General features: G+C 36.9%; 1 long non-coding RNA gene across 1 annotated transcript; it reads left to right on the top strand.

Annotated features, from left to right (window-relative positions):
* Positions 1-2,720: 2,720 nt before the first annotated feature.
* On the top strand, positions 2,721-3,222 carry LOC116845493. Its single transcript, XR_004378256.1, has 3 exons — positions 2,721-2,807; positions 2,938-3,009; positions 3,142-3,222. It is a non-coding gene; the product is annotated as an uncharacterized LOC116845493 (long non-coding RNA).
* Positions 3,223-9,771: the final 6,549 nt, after the last annotated feature.

The raw sequence follows: 9,771 nt of genomic DNA, 5'->3' as shown, positions 1-9,771 counted from the left end.
TCTCTCTCTCTCTCTCTCTCTTCCTCGCGAATAATTCACTTGGATTCGGAAATGAACGGCTAAAAATATCTGTTCATATCCAGGACTCACAAGTGTCCTCATTTTCGCAAATATCCAACAGGATTAGAAAACGAAGACGTCACTGCCCGAATTTCTCTCGCGTACGGTCGGGACAAAGTGCAACACGTTTTCACGCCACGATTATTAGCATCATTTATCATGTGTACAGACCCAAAGCGGGGAAATATAACTCATTTTGCTCTATGCTTTATATTGCGCTTATATTCTCGTCCCGTCGCGCGCGCTCTCTCGTACATATGTGTATGCGTGTGTGGGTGGTCGTGGTAGATGGAAACAAGTCGCTCAGATTATGCCAAGAAAGAATAAGCCGCCGTGATTCGATTTCTAGAGGTACTCATTGCCGTGAAACAAACGAGTTTGGTCTACTTAAGGGGATGCCGGACATGAAAACTTTACCGACCTAACATTGATTTTTTTTGCAAAGTTTCTTATTGCTTGCACAGAATTATAAACACTTTTACACAACAAAAGTGCATGCAAAAATTAATTGAGCATTGCTCAATATATGACGAAAACGAAAACAATATGTTTAAATTTAAATTTTGAGCTGTCAGTTAATGCAATATTTGTTTAATACAAACATTCTGCAGGTTGTACATACTGAAACTGTGGATGCTCTAATCAGGAAAATTTCAAAGATCACTACTACACTTTCAGAATTTAGTTTTGATGCCAAAAAAGATACGAAAAGTTTGCAGAAAAGTTTATGATTACATGCGGTTAGGTTTTGCGATAACTATGATAAAGTAGAGCGAAAAATTAGTTCACGGATATTTTTTGAGATAACACCGTACTTTTATCAACCTCACTTTTCACAACGTCCGAATATTTAGTGTGTGTGTGTGTGTGTTTGTATGTGTGTGTGTGTACAGGGTGGCCCACGTAAAGTGTTACAAGTTAATAACTCTAAACATATTTGTCCTATCAAAAAGTTTTTTATGAGAAAGTTTCATATATCCGAGGGGCGTTTCTAACTACGTAAACAAAAATCCACTTCCGTCCCCCCTTGAAGAGGGGGAAGAGGGGTTTCAAACGGGACTCCCTATACAATGTTACATATTTGGATTCTACGGGAAAAAACAAGTAAACTTTATCTGAATCATTTCTTTGGAAAATGCTCCTATCAAAAGTTATAAACATTTAAACTTTAATGTAGAGTGCATTGAAATTAATGATAAATTAAATAAGACTCATAGTTTTTCTGTTTTGTTTTATTTTATTATATGTTCGAACTGTTGACCATTAACATCTCAACACTTATTAATTCTTTTTACAAAACTTTGTCTAACTCTAAACAACATTTCTGGAGTCACCTTAGTACAAGCTGTACGTACTCTTCGTTTTAAGTTTTCTTTCGTCGGAAGTGGTTGAGTCCTCTTTGATATACCTCTATAAAAAATAAGGTCGTTTTTGTTGTATCGCGAACACAACTTTGTGTCAATAGAGTTCATCATAAATTGCTAAAAGTTTAAATGTTTATAACTTTTTATAGGAACATTTTCCACAAAGAAATGTTTCAAACAAAGTTTACTTGTTTTTTACCCTAGAATCCAAATATGTAACATTGTATAGGGGATCCCATTTAAAACTTTGAAGTTATCCCCCGCCCCTCTTCAAAGAGGGACGAAAGTGGATTTTTGTTTACGTAATTAGAAAGGCCCCTCAAATATATGAAACTTTCTCATGAACAACTTTTTGATAGGACAAATATGTTTAGGGTTATTAGCTTATAACACTTTACTATATATATACGCCACCCTGTATATATATAGTTTCCTCAGAGCCCACGTAACTATTTATCGCAACGACGATATTAACTGAACAAAGACAAAGAAATCGTCGTAACGGCACGCCCGAGTTGCTTTCCTACGCGTAATAGCAATAATAAAATAATAACCGAATAAATTAAATAATAATCGAATAAAAAAGTAATAATACTCAAATATTAAATAGTAGTGATAATAATATCTCGACAATCATGTGATAATATCCGCGAGTGGATAATAAAGAAATAATGATGATCGAATAATTGGTAATAACAATGCCTGGGTAACGGCTCTATAACAAAAACTCTAGACTCCACAATGTTAACCGTCGTAACAGCCGCTCGGGCCGTTGACTGAGCGAAGATTGAGGAGGGGGGGAGGGGGGAGGGGCGCGGCCAGGCGCGCGTCACGCCATAACGCTATCAGCCGCCGTAGCGAGCGCATCGCGGGAGCTGCCGCATTATTTTCTAAATTATTTCGCGCCGATTTTTAATACCGCATTTTGACTTGGCCACAATTGAGGCAATGATTAATACGATTTGAGACTCGTACTTATCACGCGAGCAGATGTTGTGGACTTTACCACAGCGGGTAATTACCGCGTTTTATTTACTTTTTTACTTGTTAGATAGAGAAACGTCGCGATCGTGTTCCTTAATGCTGACCAAATATTATCATCATCCATTTATTATTCGAATATTATTACTTCTTTATTCGGTTGTCACTTAATTATTTTTATTGCAAATTGGGAAGCAACTCGAGCGTGCCGTTACAACGATTTTCTTTACCTCGTCTTGCTGTCGTGTGTAATTAATTGATACTAAATTATTAAATTACTAAATCAAATTAAATTTCTGTCACAGAGATCCAATAGAGCAGTCACGCAGCTCTAGGGCATGCGATAGCTGGGGGATACCGCGTCAAAGAATTCGGTTCGGATCTGTCTGAGTTGGCTTGAAGGTGAGCTTCATACTAATTTGTATTTATAATTAGAAATCCGAAACTGAAAATTTTCTTGTTTGGAATCGAATTCCTTAATGCATCCATCGTTGTGTAACTAATTAATACTCAAATCTGTTTTTTGTTGAAGAGACAAGCACTCGACTCTAAGAGGATGCTACACCGGAGGATTCGGCTCGAGCCTGGCAGAGTTGACGCGAAGGTGAGTTTCACTAATTTGAATTCAGAATTCCGATGAATCCGATAAAACTGGAAATTCTTTTGTGTGAAATCGAGTTCCTTGATACCTCCATTGTCATGTGTGATACTAAATTAAATCTGCTTTCTGTTGCAGAGGCGAAATAGGCGACTAGCCGATTCTTAGGGGCTGTTGTGCCGGAGGATCTGGCTCGGGCCGAATGGGGTTAGCTCGAAGGTGAGTTTCATTAATTAACGTTTGTAATTAGAAATCTGACAAGATTGATAATTCTCTTGCTTGAAATCGAGATAATTTAAATCGAATCAAAGATCACATTAAATCGTAATTACACGCGAGGAGAATTTTTTCTGAGTAACATTACTACTTGAAAAATTTTTATTTGTTCTGATTAAGAGATTTATTAATGTCGACAAAAAAGAAGACAGAATATTCCAAGTGTGAATGTATTCCGAAAAATTCTTCCAGCGTGAAAAATATCGCGTTTATTTTTCTTTAATCCTTCAAACATCTTCACTCAAATCATCATCAATGTACGAATCTAATCAGTGAAATGGCATTTTTTGTTTCAGAAACGAAAGCAGAATGTGGCTACCCTGATTGGCGATTTGGTGAGTCAAAACAAGAAACATATTGATAATAGAAAGACAAAAAGTCTTTCGATGTAGTGCATGCTTATCGAATCAATGCGATTTACTTTGCTGTAGTTGTAGCATACGTATATGCGGTCCAATAAAAAACACCCTGCTCGAAACATTTGGAAGATCGCTTTTTCAAAGAATAATTTAGTGATGCATATTCTACATAAATTTGGCAAATAAATTTTCAAGTAGTTTTCTCCCAATGTATATACTTATTAATTGATTAATTTAGATTATTGATTGGTCGACGATTTTTATCGGAAGAAATTTTGATTAATCAAATCCCAATACTATCTGGTATGTGCTTAAAGTATTGAGTATACGCTCTGAACATTCAAAATTTTGTAAAATTATTCAGTTTTATTGAATGTGATCTTCCAGGTGTCTCAAGCAGTGCGCCAACGCGCAAAGAAATTGCGCCACAGAGATTGCGCTACAAAAAAAGCGCAATCACATCACCCGCGTCATAGATCTTCCGCCGATCGTTAATTTTTTCAATTTTTTCTCTCACGTAAACTTGAATTGCGATTGTATTTTATAAAGTAGAGTTCGTGCTTTGTTAAGTAAAATTCGATATCGTGCAGCATTTGCCGCGAAGCGATCTAACGTAATTATATAAACTACTCAGAAAATTAATTTCACGATCGTCGGAAAATTTTCAGGTTTCATTTTTTCACTTAGAGTTATAGTTTCCTAACACGGGACACAATAGAGAGAATGCGAGCGTTGATCCGTCGCGAAAAACGTGATGTACACAAGTCAGACATGCGAGGAGTTGTTTATTTACTTACGCGGCGCACGACAAGTTCCATCGAACGAAAACAGACGTCTCACGCGGTAACATTTTTTCGCGTAAATTTTGAATAGAATCTTTATCTCTATCGTCACAACAGTTTTTGATTTTTCATTCACTCGCGTTCGCGATTATTAATTTGATAGGTTTGCGAATTTCATCAGATTGTATTTGCGGAAGAGTCGCAAACTTTACAGAAATATTGCGGAGTTGTTATCCGCAAAAATATTGCAAAATTGTTTTCGCAAGAGTATTGCGGAACTGTTATCCGCAAAAATATTACGAAATTGTCTTACCAAAAGTATTGCGGAGCTCTATTGCAGCCTATTACGCTGCATCATCGAAATGTTACATTAGGGATATTTCGTGTCGTACGTAAGAATTTCGCACAGATTACTTCGTCGAAAGATTTTGCGAGATCGGCCTTCGATTCGCGTCGCGTGTTTCCTTCGCTCGCGGATTCCGTTTTCTTCGTAAGCGATTCGCGTCGCACGTGTATCAAAGCGATATACTACAACTCGATCGGACCGTTACTAAATTCGTCGCACATACGCGTCGTTTATCCGAAAGGCTGACATTTCCTTGAAGACGCAATTCGCGATATTTCATACGCAATTCGCAACTCAGAGTGTTCCCCCAAGAGAGACAAGATTTTTCGTGAAATCTCCGTTAGATTACTGCGGTCGGGAATGAATTACAGGCGACGTGGGACACGAGGACCATTATCAAATGCAGCGACAGGATGGCTGGTGGACCTTGGACACCGTGGGACAACGTGCAATGGTGAGTGCTCAATTTAGACGCTCATATAGTAGACACAAAGCGTCACTTTACGTAGATTGCATGCACGTAGACGTAAATCGCATTGGGTCCGACGGGAAGTAAAGTAAGAATTTGAATTTGCAATTCGCCGGAGTTACGTAAGAATGATCCAACCAAAGAATTTAGCTCTGAGATTTTCGCAATAGTTCAACGAGTCAAGCATTTCCATTTCTTTAAGAGTACGGACTCAATCCTTAGAAAAATGTGCAAAAAGACGTAACTAGTAAACAAAATTATTTCTTTATTCATTTCAAGCATCTATAAAGCTTGCATTTTTTTGTTTGCTTTAAAAAGATGTGAATGGAGTATCCATTGATAAAATCTTATAATTTTTTTAATTGGATCATTCTTGCATATCAATGGCCAATTAAAATTTCGATTCGGCAGGCTTCTCTCTCGTCGGATTATTTCTTGATAATACATTAAACTGATATATTTCAATATGTCATATTTATATGCTCTGTATATGTTATATATGCTTTCTTTATTTTCTATATATATTTTATATATACCCTATGTACGCTTTATATACTATTTGATTAATATACTTTATAACTTGTTATGTCGTACTATATGCGACATAATATCTTTTCGAAAAAGTTCTCCTATGCATACGCGTTTGTTGTTGATAAGACAAATTAAATTTCGACAAATAAAGACAACAAATTAAATAATTAAGCCCAGTCTTTAACCAAAATATTTCGATTTCCCGCAAAATTATTAAGCCAAGATTCGGACCCGAGTGTTTTGAGATTCCGCTAAACCATTTAGCCGAGTTTCGAACCGATGTGTTTTCCGATGTGACCTAATCGCTTGGTCAAAACCTTAAATCTTTTGTCTAAAACGTTTCTCACCAAGCCACCTGCCTCGTGATTCATTACTGTGCTCAAATAATGTGAGCTTGAAATGACCTTGAAGGGTCCCTTGGAACCATGGATCAAATATATACCTGAATGTAAATTTTCCCGCTCTTTCCGATTCTGGAATAAAAAATGGGGGTTTCCATTTAAAAAAAAAAGTTGACCTTGAAATGACCTCGAAAAATGACCTCGAGATCAAAGACAAGGTCACCATCGAATCGCTAGGTCAAAACTATGCAACTTTTCCCTGAATGATTTTCTCGGAAAATACGATTCTGGAAATTTATTTAGGGGTACTGATACTTTTGTTACACCCTGTATAAAGTTACATGCGAAAATAAAGTGTAACATTGTTCAGTGCGAAATACAAATGATATCTCAAATTACCGTTGCTAATTATATTGAAAACTCAAATAATTGGTAACGTATTTTTCAAAAAACTATTCGCAAACTACGCTTACGCCTACAACACTCTTCTCTAAAAACTTTTTCTTTGATGCATCTAGTATACATGCGGTTTGAAGAATTCATCAGAAAAGTAGCAAAAACCTATTTTGGAGAGAATGCGAATATCGATAACGTGGCATTCACATTTACGTAACGTCTATGTGTAAGAAAATTGAAATGACAACGTAGCACACTTGCATAATATCTGTAAAAAAATGATAGCAATATCATGTTAGCGCTTATTTGACGATCATCTTTATTCCATAAGTATTTATGTGTACATAAATTCGATATCGTCGGTAAATGATGATAACGTTTTTTACTTTTTGATAATCGTTTTATGTTATCGACACTTATCAAATTCGTCGTTCGTTCCGGCATCCCTTTAACGATCCGACAATCGGAAAGGTCGTGCCATATAAAATATTTAAAGAGCGTATTAATGTGGGTAACTTTTGGACAGAGATAAAAATAAGAGAAACGCTCGAGTTTCTGCAAATCCAAGAACTCGTGTTGTAATCATCTATTCATCCGAGACCTTCTTTAATCTCTTTTGTATTTTGGGTTTTGGTTGCTTTTTCTTACGCGTTCCATAAGTCTCTCTGTATTTCTTAAATTTTTTTATGATTTTACATATATTAACCTATGATTTGCGTGTGACAGCATTTGTCCCGGGGCGCTGATTAAATTGAACTTTAATAATAATAATCATAAAAAAGGATTTAAGCGATCTCCTGTTTCATGACTCGCGACAAACGCTCGCTTAGTGCAAGCTTTAACGTTTGAGCCTGTCTTTCCGATTTTCGTATTGTCTTCATTAGATGTCACTCTTAAAACTTTGCTCGCTACAGAGTCTTTGAAATGAAATAAGCCTATCTTGTTCAAAGGTGAACTCAAGGAATCGCATTATTTCGCAGATCATCTTAAACTCGCACGCATCTTTAAGTTTGTTAATAGTCATCGCAATTAATGAACAGATGCATATCTAGTACGACTAATTAAATCTAAAAGGAATGTGAAGGACAATACTCTCTTCTTTGTACTTTTACCGTTAGAAGTATTACGATCTATTTCGTTTGACCTTCAAAAACATTAGGAATATTTCTTGTGTATGTCTCCGTTTGGCAAATATTTTTACAGCATTAGGTTCCATCGCCGTTCTTTCTTTTTGTGAGTGACTGTAACACTGATCGGTAGGGGGAGTATCAAAACATTCGCGACACAAATTGATGTAACAAACGTGTTTCGAGTTACCGGAACGACAACACAGTTCCTCCTTCCTATCGCTTTTCCTTTAGCACGTCGTGTGTCCTTTTCCCCGAAGAAACATGGATAGCAGTATGGCGCCGTGATTTATGATCGAAATAAATATCTATTAAATTATCGACTGATGTCGTTCATTTTTCCGACTGCACGAACCGGATAGAAGATACATTCGACAGACTTGGCGAAAATTATTGTACTTTTATTTTCGAAAAGGCGAAAAAAGAAGCATTTGATAGTTTACGGAAGAGCTCTGACGTAAGTTACGGATATGAGGTGGCTTTAGATTTCCGATATTTCTAATATTTTCCAATACTTCCATATAATTTAACGATTCACTCGTGCTTCCGTATTCTCTCTCTCTCTCTCTCTCTCTCTCTCTCTCTCTCTCTCTTGCGCGCGCGCGCGCACCTACGGGCAACACACATCTAATTCTATAATATCTCTCTTCTCCAACATAAATATTCTATAATATCTCTCTTCTCCAACATAAATATTCGACGACGTTATTCTATAAATGCTCAGTGAACTGTAGGAATCACACAAAGTGCTTTCAAGTCCGGAAAGCTTCATGCAAATCAGCACATACTGCTTTTCCCAATAACTCGAGTCTAGTGGCACGAGGATCATTGAATTGTAATACATTTTATTGGAATAATATTAACAACGTGTTGGTTGGATCCCGCGACCGAACAATTCGCACGATACGTTAAATAAAAATAGCAAGTTTATTACACAAAATACAATCGTATCACGCAATACAAGCGCCTATGATACAAATTGCTTTGAAACGTTGCAACGTAGAGAGACAGAGAATATGACATTAGAAATTTATTCTTTGCAACACGCAGAAATGTGACGCACGATATCATTTTTTAAAGCAGAGCGGAAATTTTAGGATCAATTCTCTGAAGTAAACAACTATATTTCTCTTCATTGGTCTGCTACAATTTTGCGCGAGTCCCATCGTCGTCGTACGTCGCCTAGAGATCTTGAGTGAGAAATGCCTCAAAATCGCTGCCATTATGTTAATAGCTCACTTAGTTGCAGATTGATGCGAATCACAGTGATTGCGTCATGATTCCGGAAATATATCACGCACGTCTGAATCATTCGTCCCGCGACGATCAGATCCGTTTTACGCTTCCGTCCGCTTCTCTCGCCGCTGATTTTGCTCAATCTCGTAAAAAGGAATCATGCGATATCCGGGTTTTGGTAGAATGTCAATAATTCTCATTTATCTTGGCGAAGCATTCGTGCGTTCAGAAAACGAGTGTTTTATCGGTGGCATACAATTTGGTCTACCTTTTACAAGAGTTTTCGTTCGCTTCTTGATCCTCAAAAGACTTTGTTCGTTTCAGTGTTAAGATTATTGTATTTCCCGCGAGTAAAAAGTAGTTCTTGAGTTATAACATGAATATGTGCTGTATCCTGAAAAGAGATATTTTATTGCGTTTGCTACTTCACAACAATACCATTGCACAAACAGTTGCACGAGATAGAAGAGAAAACTTATTTAATTTTACTGTTTTTTTTAATTTTATTATATATATGGAGAAAAGTTTATACACCGAATATATGTAAAAATTGGGTTTCTACTTCAAAAATACATCGAATCATGCGTTTAATTGAAATGGGAAACGACCACAGTTTTATAAATCATATCGCTTGATTCGTTTTTTCTGCAATTTACCCCAATTCTGTTGTTCGGCCGTTCCGGCCGTTCGGATTTTAACGATATCTCGGTAAATCTTTTTATTGAGGAATGTAGCGATCAAATTTTCCTTCCAATTAAGTATCTCGACAGCGCGTTCCGCGTATCGATAGCTCAGCTACAGCTCGATCGCATCTCTAATTGAATTAGCCGAGATTTACGTGGACGAAGTTCGTCGTTGCTCTCTCTCTCTCTCTCTCTCTCTCTCTCTCTCTCTCTCTCTCTCTC

This window comes from Odontomachus brunneus, unplaced genomic scaffold, assembly GCF_010583005.1.
Source record: "Odontomachus brunneus isolate Ranch 3 - 2012 unplaced genomic scaffold, Obru_v1 Obru_scaffold_052, whole genome shotgun sequence".
Taxonomy (NCBI): Eukaryota; Metazoa; Arthropoda; class Insecta; order Hymenoptera; family Formicidae; genus Odontomachus; species Odontomachus brunneus.
Note: the sequence above shows the minus strand (reverse complement) of the source record. Positions and strands in the feature narration are given on the sequence as shown.